This window comes from Coenobita brevimanus, chromosome 18, assembly GCF_032717465.1.
Source record: "Coenobita brevimanus isolate Jiangsu-jjx chromosome 18, ASM3271746v2, whole genome shotgun sequence".
NCBI classification, from domain to species: Eukaryota; Metazoa; Arthropoda; class Malacostraca; order Decapoda; family Coenobitidae; genus Coenobita; species Coenobita brevimanus.
Window position 1 is genome coordinate 40678087 of NC_136971.1, and position 27132 is coordinate 40705218.

General features: G+C 41.6%; 1 pseudogene; it reads right to left on the minus strand.

Annotated features, from left to right (window-relative positions):
* Positions 1-26133, minus strand: LOC145391487 (uridine-cytidine kinase-like 1; annotated as a pseudogene).
* Between the last annotated feature and the right edge of the window lie 999 nt (positions 26134-27132).

The window sequence follows — 27132 nt, forward strand, 5'->3', positions numbered from 1 at the left end:
TTAAGCCAAGGACAACAGTACGTAGCAGCAGAACGTCTGGACACACCTGTGGAAGAGTTGTTTTTAGGTTATATAAAATGTTCTTTGCTTATATGACTTATTACTACAATGTCTGCAAACAATGACACTGATATAACCAAGCTGTCTGGTTAATCAAAAGTTCCTCAACTCCTTCCCTATCCCCTGAAAGTAAGATGGTGAATTGTAAGAGGATAATTTCAGCCTGCATTCCACTGCATTCACATAACACAAAATGCAATGACAACCTAAATCTATCTATCTACCTATCTATTGCCAGATGCCTTAATCCCATACGGGGTGGCCACAAGCAAATCACCTCCAAGTCGCCCTGTCCCCCGCCATTTCACTGCCCTGCCCCCAACTCACACCCCCCTCTCTCATATACCTCTCTACTCCATCCCTCCATCTCATTCTCGGCCTCCCCCTCCCTCTACCCCCCTCCACCTCACTCACATACACTCTCTTCGTCAGTCTTTCACCCTCCATCCTCTCCACATGGCCAAATCACCTCAGTGAGTTCCTCCTAACGCTTGCTATCACATCCACATCCACACCATAACGCTCCTTTATATCCTCATTTGTCAGCCTGTCTCTCCATGTGACTTCACAGGCTTCTCTTAAATAACTCATTTCCACTGCTCTCACTCTTGACTTGTGTCCTTCCAACAACGTCCAAGCTTCACTTCCATACGTTAGAGTTGGTATCACAATACTGTCATGTAGTAACTTTTTCACTTCCATGCTCACTTCCCTGTTCCTTATCACTGCTTTCAAAGAACCAGCAACCTTTCTTCCCTGCTGTACCCTTTCAAGCACTTCACCCTCCAAACCTCCATCCTTACTCATCACACTACCCAAGTACTTAAACGTACTCACATTTTCCATTTCCTCACCATCCAACCTCACTGTACATTCACTGACTTCACCTCTCTCAAAGACCATCACTTTCCTCTTCCCTACATTCACCTTTAGATTCCGTTTCTTACACACTCTCCCAAATTCATGCACCAAGCCTTGCAGCTCCCTTTCGTCTTCACTCAACAAGACAGTATCATCTGCAAACAACAGTACAGGGAGTTTCCAAACACTAACCCCCTCCCACTAGGGCCACTCCAACATCCAATACCCTACCTTGTATCTCTCTTATTACCCCATCCATGTACAGACTGAACAACCATGGAGACATGACACATCCCTATTTTAACCCAGCCTTCAAAGAGAAAAATTCACTTAGTTCATCATCCATATGCACTGCAGCCTTAGCACCATCATACATACTCTTCACAGCATTCAACAACTTCCCATCTACTCCATATATTCTTAATACTTTCCACAATCCACCCTGTCATATGCTTTCTCCAAATCCATGAAAGCCACATACAACTTCTTTCCCTTCTCTAGAAACTTTTCCACTATAGATCTAAGAATGAATATCTGATCTACACAACCTCTTCCCTTCCTAAAGCCTCCCTGTTCTTCACCAACTAATTCCTCTGTTCTTTCCCTAACTCTGTCAATAAGTATCCTACCATATACTTTCCCTATTACACTAAGAAGACAAATGCCCCTATGATTACCACACACTTCTTTTTCCCCTTTTCCTTTGTACAAACTAAATCAATAATACAATAAGAAAAGCAAACATCTGCCTATTTACTATTAATATTCATTCCTGGTTCCTCTATTTTAGGAATTAAAATGCAGGTAAAAAATTAACATAAAAACCTACCAACTACTGTACTTTGATGTGGCTGCATCATCCCACCAAACAGTACCTTAGCTGCACCTATTAGTGAAGGAAATTTTGTGGGCTGAACAAAATATAAGCAAGTGTTTACATGTCTTTCTTGTTCTCAGAAAATTATCACTTACACCTGTGAGACTTAGTTACTCACACTACCAATGGAGGAGACTGGCACATATTTAACAAGACCTTCTTCACCTTAACTTGGCCCAGATCTTCATTCTTCTGTGCTGTATTTCACAGGTCAGGAGCAGAGTAAGACCACGTTACTGCTCTACATTGTTTCTTTAGCTATTTTTGTGACTGGCACCATTTTCTGGCATTAATCTACTGCTACAACTAAACATTCAAGAAGATGTCAATTCAAGACCATGTAAGAGTAAAAATGAGTACAGTGGAAGTGACAGCCTTCTTCACTGATACACCTGAACAGCAATTTCTTCTCCTGAAAATCCCTAACTCCTTCCAGCATAAACAATGACCAAGTGTGGCCAGATTACATGGCCAATCTGACCATACTAGGTTTATTTTCACCTGACAGATGTGGGTCATTCTCACAACTTGAATACTAATTGTGGCTGCATGAAATTAGTGTTAGGTGGGGGAAGGGCAGTCTGATGGCAGAAGACTGGGTGAAAAGGAGGCAAGCTGTTAACAGCCATCCCGATAAGTTATCTGATTATGGACAGCTAAATGTAGGTAGGTAGGCAGACAAGACAGACAGCCCTAACAAACCTGGTGAAGAAGATAATGCTGGTGGCATCATGCAGCCAGTGACGGCAGTGTTGCTGGTGATGAAGGGCAAGGGTAGCATCTGCAGCTGTTACCTCCATGTTGACTTTCTCACCCTCCTGAAAAACAATTCATACAGTAAAAGTACGTCAGTCATACGCAAGTTAACGTGGAACAAATATGTATAACACTACAGCTATTACTGTTCAATCCTTTTATATACTAGATATATGAGCCATTGTTGTTCATCTCTTTGTATTCTAAAGTAATATGCCCTTTACATCCATCAGCTAATCTTGTATTGCTCCTAAAAGTAACAGCATGGACCACTCCCCAAGCCCTGGTTTTAAAAAGGAAAGTAAATCACTCAAGACACAAGAGAGAGAGAGAGAGAAAAAGAAAGTGCAGTTGATAATGACAGGGTAGATGCTGCAGCTAGATTCTGATTCAAATTCCTGGCCTTGAGTCAATGTAGATGAATAAGGGACAATGGTATCAGTGGCCAGAACTCCCTCTAGCTTTTGCCAACACTAATGGTACCTGAGGCTGAGTGTGACAGTGACTTGGTGCACACTGAGCAATGTGAAATAAAGACAGTGTGGATTAGGCCTACTGGGGACAGACACACACACACACACACACACACACACACACACACACAAAATGCTGAGTATAAACTATGAGATTATATGTGACAGCATTAGAATTACATTAAGGTGGTTCAAATACGTGGAGAGGATGGAGAGAGAGATTAACGAGAAGAGAGTATGTGTGTGAGGTGGAGGTGGAGGGGGGAGGGGGAGACTGAGGATGAGATGGAAAGACGGAATGGAGAGTTATATGAAAGAAGGGGGTGTGAGCTGGGGGGAGGGCACTGAAGTGGCTGGGGACGGGAATATAGAAGCGATTAGTCTGTGGTCTCCCCATTTGGGATTATGGCATCTGGCTATAGCACAAACTCAGTTCAGTACTAAGCAAACTTTGGGTGGCTCAAACAACTTACTCCATACACAGCAACACACAATATCATCATTAGTTGTTCCGAGAAGAATTGACACGTACATCGCCACTTGGCCTGAAGTACAAAATGAAAAATGTTACAACCATGGCACTGACTCTGATACACGCCTATGAAGCTACATGTGAAAGGTGTGCCTGTGAGGTGTAGCAGGGATTCCACAAGCTTGAATGGTGAATGAATGAGTGTGTGGCCTATTTTGCTGGGGATGCTGTTCACTAATTCTCCCAATTTTTTTCAGCTGGGCATGGTGTTCATTTGTTCATTAACATTTTGACTGGGCCTGGTGTTCGTCTGTTCTCCTACTATAATTTTTTTTTAACTGGACACTGTATGCTGTTCATCTGTTCTCACATTATCACTTAATTTTCCTTCCTTTCTGCACCTTGCCTTGCCCCACCTGAGGGTAGGAAAAAAGAGGCAGGGCGACAACGATGATGACAAATATTTTGATGTTCATTTTGGATATACAGAGCAGATATTGACCTGGATATCTGCATAGCCATATCCCAGCATGTCCTCTTACATGTCATACCAGTGAAACTGATTTTATGATAACCTAAAATACTGTACAGCATTATTTGATAAATTCATAGTTGCTGGAAAGGGATGCCTTCATGTGGTGGCACTGATAAAACCAGGCAGCTTAACTGTCTGGCTACACAAAACTCCCTCCACTACTTCCCTATCCCACAGTAGAAGAAGGATGGACCACAGGAGACAGGCATCTGGACTGCAGGAAAAAGGCATCTTAATCCCTTTGGTACAGTGACTTATTGGGTGCATCATGGCAGGCCTGGGGGACTGAACCATGACATAACCTCAGTGTCATATATTCCCTTGAAGGTAGACAGAATGCTGGGAAATGCAGGAGGGGAGGGGGGGAGGTACTGGAAGCATGATGCTCTGGGGGGAGCCAGGATTGCTCACTGGTCCATGCTTCAGCTCTGTCTACTCTGGGTCTTCAATCAATCCCTGTCCAGGCTGGTCATGATGTACTGTGGTAGCTGGTCACCTCCACAGATACACCGGCCTTGTCTCAAGGGAATTGCTAATGGTACCCATATAGTGGAAGACATTATACAGTATTTACACAGCTTGCATAACACCCGGAAGAGTTAATTAGTAACCTGGCTGATGCAGTAGTCTTGTATCCTATCGCAGAGAGTGAATAACCTACCACAGCCACAGTGGCTTAAGATACAGAGATAAGCACTGTGGCTAAGCACTATAATTAGGCTTTTCATCTCATTAACTCTCCTCCTCTTACTGGCTCCCTTCAACCTGTCTCTTTGCCACACTGTTCTGTCTGCTTGCATCCTTCCACCTCTATGACGGGTGCATAGCACCCGTCTAGCAACAAACTCTCATCCCTTTTCTGTCCAACTCTTTAATGCAAGAGTTAACCGTTACTCCCAGTCCTTCATGTATGCAACAGGTCAACTCTGGAACTGTCTCACTCTGTCTGTATTTCCTACTTCCTATGATCTCCAGTCTTTCAGACGCAGTGTGTCCAGGCATCTCGAGATGAACGGATCTTGAATCTGGTTCTCTTTTGTATTGTTTTTATGTTTTTCTTGGAAGGAATTGTTTTGCGGGCTGCTAGCCTTTGGTTTCTTCTTCCTCGTATTAAAAAAAAAAAAAGAAAAAAAAAAATGCCACCAGCTTTACCCTAAATTTGGCTGTAGTGTAAACACAAAGCACATTTATCATGATGTGTCATGTGGCCCAAGGAAAATAACAGGACATACAGTATCTGCAATACATAAATACAGTATAATGGCAGATGTCTACTACAGAAGGTGTTAACCCTGCAATCCACCTGGTTCATGTTTGAGATACTGGATAAGCCTGAGACTGCAGCAGCTACCATTACAATTAATACTTATATTCAGGACAATGTACCTGCTACAGTAAGGTACATATCAGCCTTTAAAAAATAGATAAATATAGTACTACATTACATTCTCTATAAGCCATTATGACAAAAGACAAAAGCAGTTGGAGAAACATTTTTAAAAACCTGTGTTTCTTTGCACATATGGGGCATGGCATACTTTCCCAAAGCCTGCTTTAAATGGCTCCAACCACCCATAGTTCAACTCAGTGGCAATTCTGACCAGACCAAGTCCATCTTTCTGAGATTTATGGAATAATTTGTAACACTCTGTCACAAGATGCCTGCATCCCATAACAGGTGGACACAAATGAACTGCATCCATGTCACCCTATCCTCTGTCATCTAGCTATCCTCTCTCCAACTCACACCACCTTCTCTCTTGCATCTCCACCCTCTCCCTCCATCTAATTCTCAGTCTCCCCCTGGAACCTTATTCACATACACTCTCCTGGTCAGCATCTCATTCTCCATCCCCTGTATATGGCCAAACCATCTCAAAGTAATTCTCTTTATGCTTTCTTGCACATCCACAAAATCTTTAGTTTTCTCACACATCCCAGTAACACCACAGTGCCCTCAAGTCTCAAAGTCTAACTTCCAAAGAACCTTTACTTTCCAAAAGATTAAACAGGAGTGTATTGATTCTATCTGTCATTACACAATCAATGCACATTTGAAGAGAAAGTATGGCAGGTTTGTAAAAAAATACATAAATAAATAAATAAATAAACAGAATTACCATAAAAGCCCCGAACTGCAAATGGTCGGTTCTCAGTTCTTGGTGTTGGGTTAAGGGCTCTGGCAACGAGGAGCCCATATGAACCCTTCCCTTGGCCAGGCGGAGATCTTAGCTAGAGGCGGCAAAGTTCCCTGGATCATCCGAGGAAGAAACAGGTGCCAAAGGACATAGTGAGGCAGTGGTTGACTCAGGCTCCTTCCCCCACAAGAGTGCTAATTTGCTGTCTCAACTCCTGGGAAACTTGTGGGGGGGCAGCATCTGTGGCCTGCAATGTAAACCTGTTGCCATTATACAGTGATGGTAAGTACAGTACAGGGGCAAACGTACTGTTCTTTACAATAACTCTCCTCTTGAAGAAATGGCTAACTTTTTTTTTTTTAATTATTATTTTTTTTTTTTTTTACAATACGACATGGAAAGCCTCCATTCCTCTCCTTCCTGTAAGTAATCTGATTTGTGACACAGTCCACCACATGTACATTTGAAATTCCCATCCCAGTACTGTGCTGTGCAGGTTGCAATCTCTGTTAATGCCTAAGTATCAGCTTTGGAAAAATCTACCTAACACCAGGGAAACAAAAAAAAATCATATAATCAATCAATTTTAAGTTATACAGACTCTCAAAGAATGTGATGTACAACATTACAGTATCTTGCGTGTGTGTCAGACTTTATAGGTCCAGCTGAACTCTTGGCTCAGGTACCTTGTTTTTTGTTTTTTTTCCTTGAGAAATGTGCAGGCTTTGGCCTTTGCTTCCTTCCTTCTTATCTGCATAATATATATATATATATATATATATATATATATATACTGTATCATACAAACAACCAAAATATCATAAAAACAGCAAAATAAAACAATCATCATATCACATTAACGATCAGAATAAAACCTTATACAACAAAAACAAACACATTCATTGACCATCATGTCTGGTACTCTCCCACCTGGAGTGTAAGGGCTGAGGTGAGGGATTTGGTCCACACACTCATGGTAAAGAGTGACCAGTTGCCTTCAAGTGAGTGGCATTATGTGAACAATAAACCCAACCAGCCCTCGGATGTGAACTCTTATGGGCCACATCTGGATGAAGCACCTCAACCCATTAACCCACCAGGCATTCATAAAAACTAGTATTATAATTTAAACTAAAATCACAAGGCAGTCAAAATTAAGGATTACATAACAAAACTAAATATGATTTATAAATGACTATACTTAACACCTTCAATCCAGTGACTTGTTCTATTAGTTTATTCTTGTTGTTGTGGCCCCAGCCTCATCTGGACATAAATCCAGTGGACTACAGGGTGAAGGTGCCAGCCCCAGCAGTCCACCATTCTCCTTTTGGGGGATAGGGAGGAAATTGAGGTACATTTGCATTAGCAGGCAATGAGGCCAGCTGGTTATATATGTGCCACCACATGAAGGCACCCCTCTCCAGTACTCCAGATAATTTCATTACAGAATATAAGATGCAGGAAGAAACACAGCAACATGTTGGGGCCTGAGGCTATGCTAATACTCCATTACATTTAAGGGATCAATATTACAGGATAACGATTAGATGGACGTGTAGTGCATCCTTCAATGACATGCTGGGGGGGAGGGGTTTAAGGTTGAGAATGAAGAGTTGAGAAGAAGGATGAGACTTGAATGTACTGGTGATGTGATGAGAAGGGGTAGAGTAAGATGGCTTAAACATATGGAGAAGGTGGAGGATAACTGAGAGTTGAGGATGAGAGGTGTGCATATTGAGGGTAGGGACATGCGAGCAACACTGAAAAAAACCTGCAACAAGGTCATAGAGCGTGAACTCAGGGATGAGAGACTGAAGAGAACCTGCTAGAGACTGAGCATTGTGGAAAGGCATCATTAACTGACCAGTGCCAATGCATGCAAGCATGTTGGAGCCTTAATAAATAGTACCGAACCCTACATGACTGAATAATCTCCAGTCATCTCTTGGGGACTGAATCTATGCAAAGCTGTCACTCTGACTGGGGTGTTCTAACCCCTGGACCACCAAGGGAAGGGGTGAATTAAGGCTGGATCCAACCCCTCCAGTTTGAAAATTTTATCCCAGAATATTTAACTGTGAAGGAGTTATTGAAGGCTATATCTAACCCCACCAGTTCTTTTGTCCAAATGTTTTTACCTGACAAAGATCTGTATCCTCTTTTAGCTTAGTTGATGGCCAGGCACAGTTAGTCTGGTGTATAATTTTACTTGTAACCAAGGAGACTCAAGTCTGCCTCATAACTAAGGCTCATCCTATTTCATACAACCATGACTTAGCATTCAAGTTGTAGGAATGATCCAACTCTATCACATAAAAACTGACTATAACAGTTTCTTCCAAACTACAGGATGGTCCATAAACTCCTTTTCCACTGCCAAGCAATTTCTTGGGTGATACAGGGATGGTTGAGTCAGCCAGTGTTATCAGTTTTTATTCTGCATCATTTATTCATTTTCTGTTTCAACTGCCACACCCATGCCCAATCCAGCTGACTGAGCCATCGCCGCCACACACAAGATACTGCTTGGTGAGTGAAGGCTGCACCTAACCCCTCCACTCTCAAAAATATCTCACAATAAAATTAACAAGAGGTTGCAAGAATGAAATAGAGAGTAGGCCACTGGATTGAAAGGGTTTTTTAATGCTGAATTATACAAGAGATAAATCTATACTGTACAATGATTCTTCTTCATTATAAAATACAGAAGAGACATATATGAGCATACAAAAGGATCATCATCACCATCAACACTGGCACCATCATCATCATCTTTGGCACTATCAGCAGTATAATCACTCATCATCAAGATAACTATTGTTCTCACTGCCATCATCATCATCAGCACCACCATCATCAATGTTATCTTTGGCACCACCACCACCACCATAACAGGCAACGACACCACAGTCATCATCATCCTAACCTTACATAAAAACCTTTCCCCCTGAATCAAATGACATTTTCTAGTTTATTCTTGCTACTTCCAAACAACTCAGATATTCTGTTCCAGAAGTCTTTATGTCGCACATTTCAATATTTCACCGATCACCTGGTTCAATGCCAAGGTAACACTCACTAGTTTCCAATACTTTAGGAAGGATGAAAGCAATGCTGTGAGTCCTACCTGCCTGAGTGTTGACACATTCAACATAACCTTCTCATGATCAGGATAACTCTAGTGAAGTACATTATTCCTGACAACTTTATCTAGATGAGAATGGTAACTACCTGCGTCCTGCTGTCTCCAAATAACTTACTCCCTCTCACGTCAGGACAACTCTAGTCTTGTCTTCCAGTTAATGCCAGGTAATTTTATGTGGCTAAAAGTGCAGCACTGTCACCATTAACCCTCTCATGAGTGGGACAACTCTATTATTGTCTTCCAGTTGGTACCAGGTGTTTTTATGCAGCTCAAAGAGTGTTGTACTGCCACCTTTAACTCTTGTCGAGCTGCAGACCACATATGAGGCACAAACGAAGGTCTGCAAGTGCCACGCTGCAGGCCTCATACGAGATACAATTTCCATTGGTTATCAAACAATGACTCAGGGGAGGTGAACTTCCTTTCAAAGACTCAGACTGACAGGGTTAACCCTCTCATGGCTGAGACATTTCTATCATAGTCTTCCAACTGGTACCAGGTAATGTTATGTGGTTACTAGTGTAATTCTGTCACCCTTAACCCTCTCATGAATAGGACAATGCTAATTTTCTACTCTACACAACTGTATTCAACTGAAAGTTGAGTCCCACAAACCCAAGAGTGTCAATACCTCGCTAGTCCAATGGTTCGGTCCCACTGTGGCAATTCCAATGTTTCCAGAGCCAGGTTCAGTTTATAACTCTTCACTGAAGCACACATCTACTGCTGTCACAAAAGCCTGAAAGTGCTAATACTACACTGGACTGACAGTCTGATGCCAAAGAGTGCTGACAGCTCACTGATCAGATGGTTCCGTGCCAAAATAACGATCGCCAAAGTTCCCAATGCCAGGCACAATATAAAACTTTTCATTGACACAGGGATCCAAGGCTGTTGTAACAATTCTCACCTTGGGAAATGCGTATGCTATGTTGTGCACACCTGAAAGGGAAGATACAAATGTATTTAGTTACACAGATAGTTTTCATCATCACCACACCCACACATATGCACACAGACATGCATACCACACCACACCACACCAAACCCACACATGACCGCATGAAGGCAAGCGCACACACACACACACACACACACACACACACACACACACACACACAACAAAGCAACAAAACTCACCCTGTTCAGTCATAAGCAGAGAACACAGTGATATATGTTCTTCTACAACTTCATGGTCCAATAACACACTCTTATGGCCATAATGCCAGCAGCTCCCGTTGCTACTGTGGCGTCCATTAAAAAGATGTGATAGTCCTTGATGTCCTTTGGCAGTCTGAGGTAGTACAGCTGGGGAAAAAAAACAAAAAAAAAACAGTAAAATTGTTATTATTACTATTACTGCTGTTGTTATGGGGATAGGGCAGCCTGATGATGGAAGACAGGGTGACATGGAGGCAGTTCATCTGTAACCACCCCTTCCAGGATTATAGTGTCTGGCTAAAGACAGATTATTATCATCATCATCATTATCCTAGTTTTGCCCATTACTGTACCTATTCTCTCGCTCTCTCTCACTATCTCAATGTCTCTTGAAAGTCTGTGGTAGTACAGCCCCCCTCCCCCTCCTGAAAAAATACTGTACAAAATGCAAAAATAAGTACCTTTATTACAATAATGCTTCTGGCAACTTCAGTGGTGAGTAAATAAAGGTGTGACCCATTCAACTGGGCTGACTTTAATCAACTGCTCCTCCTATCAGTTTTTTCTTGCTCTCTGAACTTTACCTCACTCCCTCTGAGAACATGACGAAGTCTGGATCATCATCATGATTAAAAAATCATTACAGCCACCACCACCACCACCATTATTCAGTAACCTTACACATAAAGCATAAGAACAGGAGACTAATTATCATGATCATTATCACTGTGACAATAAGCCAAGTTGGGGGGTCAACTGTAGTTAACTCCTTCAGTCATATTATCTTGCTTCACTGTTGGTACTGTCGGACATTCCCACATGTACTACACTGCAGGGCACACTTGTAGATCTGACAGGTATGATGTGGCCTTCATTTACTCATTATTAAAGCTCTGTCCTAAGCTTAAAAAACTGACCACATGTAGGAAGAATGTTCACCATCATTATCCAGACCTCTTTTCCCATCCTAGGAAGGGATGAGGTAGTATCCACACAGCCAGAGGAGACTTGAAAGAATGAGATCACAGAAAAACTAACCAAAGCAAGACAAGCATATCAATAATACTGTAAATCAATGAATGTTGCTGTGGCCCTATGCTCATCTTGACATGAGGTCAGTGGAATACATGCAGAAGTTGACCTTCTCCTGCAGTTCACCATGCTAAGGGATAGGGAGGCAGCTGAGGGATGTCTCCATAATGAGGCAGAGAAGCCACTTGATTACACTGACACTGTCACTGGATTGAAGGGGTTAGTGAATGATGTATCTAACCCATCACATTTGAAACCTCCCCTACACCTTGTAAAGTTGTCCTTAAAAATAAAAAATAAAAAATAAAAAATAAAGTGGCATAGCCAGACCCTCTCAAACTGGTGGGCCAAGGTGGAAGTGGCCCATTGCTACACAATGTGCACACATTTAAATAGATAAGTTTCAGATGGGGTGCCAGTGAGGGGGGCCAAGAAATGCATGGGGAAGCCAAGGCTGTCCTGAGGCTCTGCCACTGGCCTATGGATACCATTATCCAAGGGGATTCTGTTCCAACTAACGCCACATCATTTTACCTCTGGCTCTCCTGTGTCAAGGTTCGTCTGGATGAGAATCTTGCCAATCCTAACGTCCTTCAACACCTCACACAAAGCGTTTTCCATTGTCTCCCCTGCCCGTAAAATTGAAACACCACAAATCTTTTCTGTGGCAATTCGTTTTCCTTCATAAGGGATTCCCTGGGGTGTTTCCACAGTCACGTCCTGCTGGGGAGAAGGAGTAGAATCATCATCATCAAAATACCACAAATCTCTATGGTGAATTACTTTCTTTCACAAGGGATTTAATTATACAGGAATACCCCGGTTTAACAATGCAACTGGTTCAGTAAAAACCCATTGCTAGGCAGGGTACCATATCTCAGGGTGTATTTAACATGCAAAGTATAGGAATGTGTTTTTAAGTCTTGGGTTTACCCCTCAACCAAGTCCTAAACCTATCCAAATGAGTCCAAAAACAAGTTTCTAGCTAACTTAAACCTCCAAATAACTTTAAAACAAGCTAAACTAAGCCTAAAAGCAGTTTATAACTTACCTAAACCCAAAAATAAAATATGAAAATCATCAAATATAAGGCTGGAAAAAATCAAACTTGGTAAACTGTACCCCAATATGACAATGTTCACCCCACCTATGACTAACTATCTATCTATCTATTGCCAGATGCCTCAATCCCGTACGGGGTGGCCACAAATAAACTGCCTCCATGTCGCCCTGTCCCCCGCCATTTCACTGCCCTGCTCCCAACTCACACCCCCCTCTCTCATATACCTCTTCACTCCATCTCTCCATCTCATCCTCAGCCTCCCCCTCCCTCTCCCCCCTTCCACCTCACTCACATACACTCTCCTCATCAGTCTCTCACCCTCCATCCTCTCCATATGGCCAAACCACCTAAGTGTGTTCCTCTTAACGCTTCCTATCACATCCACATCCACACCACAACGCTCCTTTATATCTTCATTTGTCAGTCTGTCTCTCCATGTGACTCCACAGGCTCCTTTTAAATAACTCATTTCCACTGCTCTCACTCTTGACTTGTGTCCTTCCAATAACGTCCAAGCTTCACTTCCATACGTTAGAGTTGGTATCACAATACTGTCATGTAGTAACTTTTTCACTCCCTTGCTCACTTCCCTGCTTCTTATCACTGCTCTCAAGGAACCAGCAACCTTTCTTCCTTGTTGTACCCTTTCAAGCACTTCACCCTCCAAACTTCCATCCTTACTCATCACACTCCCTAGTAATTAAATGTACTCACATTTTCCATTTCCTCACCATCTGACCTCACTGTAAATTCACTGACTTCACCTCTCAAAGACCATCACTTTACTCTTCCCTACATTCACCTTTAGATTCCGTTTCTTACACACTCTCCCAAACTCATCCACCAAGCCTTGCAGCTCCCCTTCATCTTCACCTAACAACACAGTATCAACTGCAAACAACAGTACAGGGAGTTTCCAAACGCTATCCTCTCTCACCAGGGCCACTCCAACATCCACTATCCTACCTTGTACCTCTTTTATTACCCCATCCATGTACAGATTGAACAACCATGGAGACATGACACATCCCTGTTTCAACCCAACCTTCAGAGAGAAAAATTCACTCAGTTCACCATCCACACACACTGCAGCCTTCGCACCATCATATATACTCTTCACAGCATTCAACAACTTCCCATCTACTCCATATATTCTTAACACTTTCCACATTCCTTGTCTATCCACCCTGTCATATGCTTTCTCCAAATCCATGAAGGCCACACACAACTTCTTTCCCTTCTCTAGAAACTTTTCCACTAAAGATCTACGAATGAATATCTGATCCACACAACCTCTTCCCTTCCTAAAGCCTCCCTGATCATCTCCAACTAATTCCTATGACTAAAACACATTAATCTAAGTCTAAAAAACAGTTTACAAATCAACCTTCACACAAAATTTTAGTCTAAAATACCACCAAAATCAGTTTAAAAAAACAAAACCCATTGCCACACTGGGGTCTGGCCAGCGTTAGGTGGGGTATGGTGGTTTTTCTACCCCCATCGCTATGCCGGGGTTTCACGTACATGTATAGGGGTATCACATCTTGAGGTCTGCCCGTAATAATACTAATACTTACACTAATAATAATAATAATAATAACTATAGTAATTCCTGGTAGGTGGGGGTGCTCACCATCCACTCACTCAATGTAGTGCTGCTTTGGTTATCAGCCCTTTCCTCTCGTACTTCCTTCCTCTTCTGTCGTTCTTTTCTTCATTCTTTCTACTTTCTTCTGCCTATGGGTGATTTACTCTCCCTCTTCAATCTTTCTTTCCTTCATTCTTTCCCCATCCTTCTGCCTATGGGTGACTTTACACTACTGACAAGCCAAATGGTTTCCTGTACACCAGGAAACCATTTACTACGCTGAGTGGTGACCATATAACCAAATTATGGCGCCTGGTGGTTTAGTGGGTAATTAAGGCACTCCAATTTAGGGGACATGTTATATTCTGGAGGTGTGGCTGGAGCTAGCTCTGTGGCTAGAGTAAGGAGTGGCTGGAGGAAATTCAGGGAGCTGTTGCCTCTCCTGACTCTGAGAGGGTTCTCCTTCCTTGCTAAGGGATCTGTGTATGCAGCATGTGGTAGAAGTGTAATGCTCTGTGGTAGTATGAACTGGGCAGTAAAGGAAGAGGATATCTGGAGGCTCAAATGTACAGATATGATCAATGATCAGATGGGTGCATAGTGCATCCTTGAATGTGAGGCCTGTGGGAGCTTGGATTACGATTGGCAAGTTGAAAGGAAGGATGGGACTAGTGTGTATTGTGATGTACTGAGGAGAGGTGATGATGTGGGGTAGACTGAGATGGTCTCAGCATGTTGGAAGGATGGATGATGACAACTGAGCGTGGAAGGTGAGGAGTGTGAATATCAGGGGTAGGGCTGAGATGGGCGGACCAAAAAAGACCTGGGACAAGGTCACAGAGCGTGACCTCTGGGATAAAGGACTGAACAGAGAGGCTGCCAGAGATCAAGAAGCATGGAAAACTGCCATTAGGTAACCAAGGCTGACATATGCAAGCATGTTGGAACCTTTATAAATGATACGACTAAACCTATTGGTCTTCATTACAGTTCTCCTCAGATCACAGCTTCTTGAAGAGAAAAAACAAAAGACCTTCTGTAAATGGAGGTAAAGATGGAGAGATGGAAATTTTAGGCCAAGATAAAATGAAAAGGATGAGTTTTCAAAAGCCATCTATCTCCAAGACATACCGTAAATGGAAGTAGAGTCAGCGCGTGTTCTATCACCAGACGAATCAACCTCTTGGAGTAGAAGATGAATTCGTCCCTGGGAGTGTCCTTATTGCGAATGAACGTGTGCAGACCACGAATTTGTGGCGTTGATGGCAGGAGATGGAGGGAATTAGGTCTTGCAATGCCAAAATTGGCGTTTGCTAGCTTCTCTCGCAGCTTGAAGCCCCTCTGAAGAATATACAACCAGCATCACATCCTAGTGTCATTCTAATGTTTGAACTCGGCATCCAAGATGGACAGATGGCAATTTTAAGTCTAGTCAAATTCAACATGGGCAGATGGCTATTTTAAGTCTAGTGAATTCAAGATGGGCAGATGGCAATTTTTAAGTCTAGTCAATTCAAGATGGGCAGATGGCAATTTTAAGTCAATTCAGAGGAAAAAGGGGTTTAGGATTATCATTATTACCTGTTGTAGTTGTGTCATGACATTTTGAGCAATGAGATTTATGGCAACTTCATTCTCACCTCCTCTTGGCACAATGATGTCTGCATGGACCTGAGAATAAGAGGAAAGTAACCATAATCATTATTTATTTATCATTATCATTCTCTCTCTCTCTCTCGTTCTGTATAGGTAATTAAGGTATCACCATAATGGTATAATAATAATAATCATCATCAACTGATGGAGTAGAGAGGTATACGAGGGAGGGGGGTGTAAACTGAGAGTAGGGCAGTGAAATGGCGACATGGAGGCAATTCGTTTGTGGCCATCCCGTATGGGATTAAGGTGTCTGGCAATAGATAGATGCCTATACATAGATCATCAACTAAGAACATTAAGAAAGTATTTATCATCATTAACACTTCATCATCACTTACTCTTTCAGTATAGGTAATTAATGTACCACCATAATACTGTAATCCATCCATCCACCCATCATCCAATCCCATGTTGCCCCATGAGGAGTGTAGGAGTGCAGGCCAGGCAAGTTGGTCCTGACATTTAAGATGAGTGACCAGCCTCACTCATCCCTGAGTGGCATTACATGATCAATATACCCCAGCCACCCACTGGATATAAACCTACACCAGCTCATTCTGACTGGAGCGCTGTGATTACTCACTATACCACCAAGTGCCATAATTTGGTTATATGACTATCACCCAGCATAGTAAATGGTTTCCTGGTGTACAGGAAACCATTTGGCTTGTCACTCGCTGCAGTCTCACCCACAGGCAGAAGGAAGGGGAAAGAATGAAGGAAAGACAGAAGAGGAAGGAAGGAAGAGAGGAAAGGGCAGACACACAAAGTAGCACAACGTCAAGTGAGTGCCCCCACCTACCACATAATACTGTAATACTACTACTACTAATAATAATAATAATCTATCTATCTATCCACTGCAAGATGCATTAATCCTGTAAGGGGTGGCCACAAACAAAGCACCTCCATGCCACTCTGTTCCCTTTGATTTCACTGCCCTCCCCCCAGTTCACACCCCTCTCTCACATACCCCTACAGTCCATCCCTCCATCTCATCCTTGGCCTCCTCCTTCCTCTTCCCCCCTTCACCTCACTCACATACACTCTCCTTGTTAGTCTCTCACTCTCCATCCACTCCACATGGCCAAATTACCTCAGTGTATTTCTCTTAATGCTTTCTATCACATCCACATCCACGCTACAACGTTCCTTCACTTCCTCATTTGTCAGCCTGTCTCTCCATGTGACTCCACAGGCTCCTCTCAAGTAACTTATTTCCACTGCTCTCACTCTTGACTTGTGTCCCTCCAACAAGGTTCAAGCTTCACTTCTATACGTTAGAGTTGGTATCACAATACTATCATGCAGCAACTTATTTACTTAAAGCAACTTTTTTACTTAAATGCTCACTTCCCCATTTCTTATCACTGCATTCAAAGAACCAGCAGCCTTTCTTCCTTGTTGCATCATCTCATGCACTGCATCCTCCAAACCTCCATCCTTACTCATTACACTACCCAAGTATTAATGGACTCACATATTCCACTTCCTCATCAACCAACCTTACTGTGCAGTCAGTGACATCATTTCTCTTGAAGACAATAACTTTACTCATCCTTACATTCACCTTTAGATTCAATTTCTTACACACTCTCCCAAACTCATTCATCATCATCATCATCATCATTCTTCTTCCCCCCCCCTCCTCTCTCCCACCCCTCTCTAAAACAGGCAGTTCATTATTATCACCACCATCCCAACTTCTATTACCAATGAAATTTGGAGTGAGGGAAGTTATACAAACATACTTCTCTTCCTCCTCATCATTATTATAATATTTCCTGACATGAAAAGGAAAAAGATATATTGACAACATCTAGTAACTTAAATAATGCTTAACCATGCAACTGAGTCCTACACAGACCATACAGATCTAGAGGTCCTTATCACAGAGGTATCAACACACTGTACATACATATTAGTCAAGTGCTAGATCCACAAACTGCATGTACTCTTCTGAGTTGCTACATCACAAGAATGTTGTTGTTGTTGTTGTTGTACCCCAGCCTCATCTGAACATGAACCCTGTGTATTGTAGTCTGCAGCAGTCCAACACCCTTCTTTTGGGGAAGACGGATAAAGATGTTACTATAACCAGCCAGTGGTGCCACCCAGTTACATTGGCGTCACCATACAAAGGTGCCCATCTCCACCACCACAAACTGTTACATAGGTGCCACAGATCCAGAGGTCCTTACCATAGAAGGGGCAATGTAGTAGTCAAATGCAGGCTTGACAAACTTGAAGTATTGTTTCAACACACCATCCAGTTCTCTCCCTCGCTCTGCAATGTCCCGCTGCAATCGGCGAACCAGTCTTTCATCTGAATCAGTGTCAACAAATACCTTCATGTCTAGTAACTGTTGAAAGAAATTAGGTTATTATTATTATTATTATTATCACCATAATCATCATCACAGAATCCTGTGTTGCCCCATGAGGAATGTAGGAGCCCGGGGCTAAGCAAGTTGGTCCTGACATTTAAGATGAGAGTGACCAGCCTCACTCATCCCTGAGTGGCATTACGTGAGCAATAAACCCCAACCACCCCTTGGATATAAACCTGCACTGGCTCAATCCGATTGGAGTGCCTTAATTACCCACTAAACCACCAGGCGCCAAAATTTGGTTATATGGTTACCACCCAGTGAAGTAAATGGTTTCCTGGTGTACAAAACTGGGAATAGAGCCACTACTATTTTAATAACGATGGTGGTAATGCCATTACTTGTTTTGGCTAGTAGCAGAACTGAGAACGCCGCTACTTTTTGGCCGTACTCACACGTTACTGCGCTCCTCACTACTCAAGCGACAAATACAGGTCTGGAGTTGGTGAGTACTGTACATACAGATATGCTGACAGTTTGGTTGTATTAATGACGAAAAATAATACTTTTGTCAGTTCTGTCAATTAATGATGTTTGTTCTACATTACATCAGTAATTTATTAATTATTATTTATTAGTTATGTGCAATAATTAGACAGGAATTTGCTAGTTAATTATCAATTGTTTAAATTAAGTAAAGATAAATAAGGATGTCAGCTAGATGTAGGCAAAGCTAACACACACACACACACACACACACACACACACACACACACCTCTAACTATCCCCGTCTCTAACTTCCGCTCTCAGACTAACTCTCACTCACTATGTTATTGTTTCGTAACAGTAGGTTACTTACAGCTTAAAGTAATGGAAAAAACATTGATGTTGTATAAATAGCCTTTAAAAGAAAGCCCCAGTTCATTTTTTCTTTCGTTTTCGTACATATATTAAATAGGTATCACTGAAAATATAAATCTATATACTGTACTGTAGTATGTATTAATGGTTGGCCACATTTTTTTTGTCTTTAATTTACGTATGTTACTTTCAGTAGGTATACTAGGTAACAATGTAAAAGAACGTGTGTTATATTATGCAGTAAATAGCTTTTTCCTGTACCTTCGGCTCTAAGCTTCATTAAAGTGACACCGACATGTATATGATTTTTTTTTTTTTAAATATAAGTATATACTGACATTACTGGTACACAACATAACCACTCAGACTGACTAATATTATCAAAATAGTATATACTGTATTGCTATATAACAGATTTCTGTTAACCTTTCCTTCATGTACCTTTTTCTTATCCAACGTAGCGGAAGCGCCACTACATTTCACATCAAGTAGCCAAACCAGTAAAGCAACTACTTTTTCGAGCTAGTAACGGGAATGGGAGCACCGCTACTTTTTATTAGTAGCGTTCCCAGCATTGCTGGTGTACAGGAAACTATTTGGCTTGTCACTCAGTGTAGTCACCCATAGGCAGAAGGAAGAGGAATGAATGAAGGAAAGAAAGACAGAAGAGGGAATGTAAAGTCACCCGTAGGCAGAAGGAAGAGAAGAGAATGACGGAAAGAAAAACAGAAGAGGGAGAAAGGAAGGAAGAGAGGAACAGGCAGACACCCAAAGCAGCACTACATTAAGTGAGTGGATGGTGAGTATTTTTGGTTGGTGGGGGCACTCACCATCCACTCACTCGATGTAGAGATGCTCTTGGGTGCCCGCCCTTTCCCCTCTTCCTTCCTTCTTTCCATCCTTCCTCTTCTGTCTTTCATTTCTTCATTCTTTCCTCTTCCTTCTGCCTATGGGTGACTCTAAACTGAATGACAAGCCACATGGTTTCCTGTACACCAGGAAACCATGTACTGTACTATGCTGGTTGGTAACCATATAACCAAATTATGGCACCTGGTGGTTTAGTGGGTAACTAAGGTGCTCAAATCAGATTGAGCCTGTGCAGGTTTATATCCAAGGGGTGGTTGGGGTTTATTGCTAATGTAATGCCACTCAGGGATGAGTGAGGCTGGTCACTCTCATCTTAAATGTCAGGACCAACTTGCCTAGCCCCGGGCTCCTATGCTCCTCTTGGGCCAATGGAGAATTGGATGATGAATGAATGAATGAATGTAGAGCCACAGTATTGTCTTTATCTGCCACTAAGCTATGTGGAATAAGCTGCAAAAGGACAAAAATCTGGGCCAAGTTAAGATGAAAGCACTACATACCACCATACTTACCTTCAAAACATCCGGAGAGCAGAACGCCAAGATGCCTTCAAAGATTATCACATTGGCTCCATACATGGTTTTCTGAAAAAAAATAAAAAAAATAAATAAATAATTAAATAAAAATAGATACATCATCACCACCAACACCACCACCATCACTGCATTTATATCACCACCATCATCATCATCTGCTACATACAGCTTTATATCATCATCACCATCTGCTCCATACACCTTATATCACCACCACCACCACCACCACCATCATCTGCTCCAAACATTGTTTTTTGAGTTACAATACAGCGTATGAACATTAAGTTATTGGAGCAGTATATATCATCACCATTTGCTCCAAGCACTGTTTTCTAAGAGGCAGCTACAATATGGTGTAACTTTCATCACCACCACCACCACCACCACCTAAGGATGGAGTACAGTAGGATCTGAAAACAGAGATGTGGTAAAGCACAATACAGTGAGAAGTACAATCGGAATGCCAAGTGAAATAGGCCACACATTCATCCACTTATCATTCAAACTCCCCATTATCAGCCCAAGAATAACCTCCTGAAGTCTGTGTAGTGCAATCCCAGTTAACCAGGAAGCTTGGGAAATTTACCTTCCTGGTTACTGATTTTTCCTGGTAGCAACGTTGGGTCTGGTTAGTACTTGGATGGGTGACCGCCTGGGAACACCAGATGCTGTTGGCATAACGTTCTCCCTACGTGTCAAGTGGGGTTGGTGGAGGATTAGTGCCCCTCCCTGTAAAACAATTAACTCTAAGCCCTTGGTCACCCCATTTGGGATACATGGCATCTGGCAATGAATGAATGAATGAATCAGATATATAGTCTTATACAGAAGGCTCTCGATCTTCAATTGATTTTGGGACCAAAAAAACCGATCGAAATGCGATTTATCAAAGTGCAAATTGATAAACTTATGGAAAATAAATGAATGGGACCGGCGTGTTGTCGACAAACTTAAACCAACTTTTACGTATACACTTATATCCACCCAAAATCATAACACAACTATACTGTATAAGTGTTTACATTTAGTACATATTTACTTACTGTTAGCAAGAAAAGCAAGAAATACAGGCTGCATTCACTTTAAAATAGAAAGAATGAAGCTTATGTGGTAGAGCGTTGGTTCTGGTTCCGAGACAATTCGCCATCAAGCCAATTCCCCATCAGACAATTCGCCTTCAAAACATGAATGATTCACCGTCAGGACAATTCGTACCCTGGATAATTCCCTGTCATTCTATAAACAGTGTAGTTATTATTAATCAATCAATACTTTAATAACTATATTTCAGGGGGATCCATCAAAGTCTATGTTCAATAGCGTAGGCTTTGGGTATTATTTACCTGTTGCACCTTTAGCCAATAATTAACTAGTTTCTTCCTTGCTGTAGTCGCCTTTGAATTATATTTTAGCATCACCCATAGCTGTCTTCATTAATGACAGCGAATTGCTCCAAAACCTTGGTTCCAAGGCAGTGGTTGAGTCACTGCTGCCTGCCACCCCTGCCACCCTCGCTGCCATCACTCGTGTTCGCCCCAACCCTGCTTGAGTGAGCACCTGCTTCCTTGTCCTTGTCCCAATCACCATGGCCACAGCTGTTGATGCTTCCACTGTAACTTCGATGACAGCGAGCGAAGAACAGGTACTGAAGTCACAAAAAAGATTTCAAATGTTTGAAAGAGGGCAAGCTTCACCAAGTGACGGTAGGTGGCATGACAGATGAACAGATGAGCATCGACTTGCACTCGCAACCCGGCCCGAGCGATCGAAGCACGGCTTTTGAAATCCAAGCACAAATTTTGACGAGCGGGCGAGTCCGATCGAAGTACAAAATATCGAAGTAAGGTTAATCGAATATCGAGAGCCTTCTGTACTGTACACAGGTTGTATTACTGCAGTATATACCCCTTGTATCCAGGACCACACTAATAGATTCCATTTGATACATAACCTCACACTAAACAAACCCATAGACGTTAACACATGTGATGGCAGTGTCTTGCAGTAGTGCAAGATGCACACAGTAAGTCCATTTTGTTAAATACTGTATTTCATAAAACATGGAAAAATAACTAAATTAATAAATCTTGAGCATTTATTGGTGAACTGATGATCTGGAAAGAAATGCTATACAGTGGCATTATCAACACTACCTTGCTCACAGTTGTGAATATGGCCACGGCCCACCCATTTATTTCTCACCTGATTGCCTCACTCCACCCCTCACTCGCCACTCAGCTGTTATGCACATAATACAATACATATGAATTGCAAGCACAGTAATTTTACCCAACAAAACAAACCTTCATTTCTAACAGCTACATTGAACTTCTCTGCCCGTGCAAATGCATTCTAAGATGATGTATAACTTCATATTAGAATGCATTTGCGCTGGCAGACAAGATAAAATCTAGCTGATAGAAATGAAGGTTTGTTTTGTTGCATAAAACTACTGTGCTTGCAAATTCCTGTGTATTTATTGTATAAACCGCAAAACAGCTGAGTGGCGAGTGAGGGGTGGAGTGACAGCAGTCAGGTGAGAAATAAATGGGCGCACCACGGCAAGGAAGCTGTGATAATTCTATGGTATAACACATCTTCTGAAATCATCAGTTCACTAATGAATGCTCAAGATTTGTTTGTATAGTTAGTTTTCCATGTTTTTATGAATTAAATAATAATATTTAACAAAATGGGCTTGCCAATGTACTGTAAGATGCTGGAAGCTTTTGGTGTAGAAGTGAGACCTGAGCACTAAAGGAAGACGATATTCACAGGCTCAAACGTACAGAAAAGATAATGATTAGGTGGATGTGCTGTGCGTCCTTGAGTGCAAGGTCTGGGGGGGGCTAGGTTTATGATGGAAGAGTTAAGAGATGGGATGGGACAGTAGTGTATTGGTGTTATGATAAGGAGAGGTAGACTGAGATGGTTTGGGCATGTGAAATGGATGGGGGATGATAACTGGGTGCAGAAAGTGAGAAGTGTTAATGTTGGTGGAAGGGTTGTGAGAGGCAGACCGACAAAGACTTGGGACGAGGTCACTGAGTGTGACCTCAGGGTTACAGGTTGAAACAAGGATGCTGCCAGAGATCAGGCAGCATGGAGAGCTACCATTAGGCTAGGTGACCACGGCTGATGCACGCAAGCATGTTGGAGCCTTCAAAAACGAAAACATGGTAATGTCCATAAGCATACTGTCATTTAGATGATCCATGATGGTGTTGCTACTGTCTGGGATTAATTGTGGGACATCATTACAACAGAGTTTAAGGTTGCTGTGTGACATGTTGCTCAAAACCTTGATTGTTTTGGATGTTCTTATGATTTACACGTCCACTGCTGAGAGTCTCACTGACAGTACTGTATATATCTCTTAACTCTCTCCCATTCCCTGAAGATGTAGACTGCATTAAAAGGGCAACTTCAGCCTGCAGTCCACCAGCTTCAGGTTTCAGATGAGCCTGTGCCACAACTACAAAAACCTTCTTACCACATCCATTCATATATACGGTATATATATACCGTATATATATATATATATATATATATACAGTATATATATATATATATATATATATATATAAAACTATACAGATTACCATCTTTGTTTCTTTGAATGTGTGACAAATCTGAATACCGGTAAATCAACCTTCTTACCCTAACCAAAGTGTCTGTTTCTTCTGGATGTGTTACAAAGTTGTATACTGAAATTTCAACATTCATACCACAACCATCCCACAGACTTAAACCCCATAAAAACACACTGTATAACTCACCGTCTTGGTTTGAGTGTGTGACAAAGTTGTATATTGGGACTTCCACCTTCTTGCCTTCCTTTAGCTGCACCAAAGTCTTTGCTACCAGTTCAAAATCAAAGGCATCAGGGTGGTTGAAGTTGTATTCATTCTTTGCTGCCTCTTCATGCTGCTTCTCTGACAGTACCTGGACAGACAGACAAATAGAGATAGATAGAAAGTAGACAGACAGACAGACAGATAGATAGACTGATAGACAAAGATACAGACATAATATACTGTAAATTTCTACTTTTCCAAAATAATTTTTTTCTTACTTTTTAAAATAAAATATATTTAACTTTTAATCCTCATTTCTTATGTAAATGCCTCATTTCCAAAATCAATGGAATCACGTAAAAAAAAAAAAACACCAGAAAAACCCTGGCTTCCAAACTGCCACTCTCTCTCAACACGCACCTTATAGAAAGAATCAAAGGAGAGTAAAGTCACCCACGGTACATCAAGCTCTTCTATAATTTTCCGGGCAACGGTTGTTTTTCCTGAAGCACTGCCACCACACACACCTTAGAAAAAAAAAATATATATATATATCATCATTGTACACAACTTTAACCCTGTTTCCTCCCCCCCAAAAAAATAAAAATAAAAACGAAACAACACCATTATCATCAGCCCAAAGATATAAACAGCCAAATAGCCTATCCTGTAAAAACAAAAATAATATACATGGAGAAATAAATAGTTTCATATGTAATACATAATAGCATTATGTGAATCTGACCATCATCATCATCATCATCATTGCTATTCCATTTTATACCAAGTCATTTATACTCTCCATCATGCTTACATACACTGACCTTGGTCACCTAATGGTAGCTCTCTCCACGCTGTTCAATCTCTGGCTGCCTCCCTATCCAGTTCCTTATGCCTGAGGTCACAGTCTATGACCTTGTCCAAGGTCTTTTTTTGTCTCTTGCAATCCTATCCCAACATTCACACTTCTCACCTTCCACACCCAACTGTCATCCTCCACATATATCACTACCCTCATTAGGCCATGCACAATTAAAAAAAAATAATAATAACAGTTTAAAATAGAGGTTATTATAATCATCATCATCATTTCATAGATGCATGGTGTACCCCTTTCACTTAATAAAAATATTCCTTTACTAAAGAGAGGTGAGGAATTGGAAAATGTGAGTACGTTTAAGTACTTGGGTAGTGTGATGAGTAAGGATGGAGGTTTGGAGGGTGAAGTGCTTGAAAGGGTACAGCAGGGAAGAAAGGTTGCTGGTTCTTTGAAAGCAGTGATAAGAAACAGGGAAGTGAGCATGGAAGTGAAAAAGTTACTACATGACAGTATTGTGATACCAACTCTAACGTATGGAAGTGAAGCTTGGACATTGTTGGAAGGACACAAGTCAAGAGTGAGAGCAGTGGAAATGAGTTATTTAAGAGGAGCCTGTGGAGTCAGGTGGAGAGACAGGCTGACGAATGAGGATATAAAGAAGCATTGTGGTGTGGATGTGGATGTGATAGGAAGCGTTAGTAGGAATACACTGAGGTGGTTTGGCCATGTGGAGAGGATGGAGGGTGAAAGACTGACGAAGAGAGTGTATGTGAATGAGGTGGAGGGGGGAAGAGGGAGGGGGAGGCAGAGGATGAAATGGAGGGATGGGGTGGAGAGGTATATGAGGGAGGGGGGTGTGAGATGGGAGCAGGGCAGTGAAATGGCGGGGGGACAGGGCGACATGGAGGCGATTTGTTTGTGGCCACCCCAAACCGGATTGAGGCGTCTGGCAACAGATAGATAGATGTTGCTCCACTCATCCTTGGTCTCCCCCTCCCCATCTCCCTCCCTACTCTCCATCTCACTCACTCTCCTAGTCAGTCTCTCATTCTCCATCCTCTCCTCACACCCACCTGAATATGTTACATTCATGTTGCTCCACTCATCCTCGGTCTACCCCTCCCCATCTCCCTCCCTACTGTACTCTCCATCTCACTCTCCTAGTCAGTCTCTCATTCTCCATCCTCTCTTCACACCCACCTGAATATGTTACATTCATGTTGCTCCACTCATCCTTGGTCTACCCCTCCCCAAATGAGTCTATTAGGTGGTGCTGTGTATCTATTAGTCTATCTATCTGTCTGTCTATCTATCTATGTCTATCTACTGTGTTCATCTGTGGGCAAAATGAATCTATTACGTGGTGCTGTCTCTATCTATCTATCTATCTATCTACTGCTTGAAAGTGGTGAATGCAACAAAACAATGATGATTTTCCAACTCTGTCTTTGCACTGATCTGTGGCCAAAATGTATCTATTAAATGGTGCTGTGTATCTATCTGTGCATCTATCTATCTATCTATCTATTTTTTTAACACTATAATCTATTTATCTATCTACACTGTAGCTCTGATCAGCGAGTGAATATAAATGCACCAAGTATTGCTATCTATCAATCTATCTATCTATTTTTCTAACAGTACCGTATATCTATCTATCTATCTATTTTTCTAACAGTACAGTATATCTATCTATCAATCCATGTACTAAACAGCTCTTTCTATACATTCCTTAGGCTGCTTTGTATATCTATCTATCTATCTATTTTTCTAACAGTACAGTATATCTATCAATCTATCTATTTTTAACACTTCAATCTATCTATCAATCCATGTACTAAACAGCTCTTTCTATACATCCCTTAGGCTGCTTTGTATATCTATCTATCTATCTGTTTTTCTAACAGTACAGTATATCTATCAATCTATCTATTTTTAACACTACAATCTATCTATCAATCCATGTACAGTACTAAACAGCTCTTTCTATACATCCCTTAGGCTGCTTTGTATATCTATCTATCTGTCTATTTTTCTAATAGTACAATATATCTATCAATCTATCTATTGTTCTAACAGTACAGTACATCT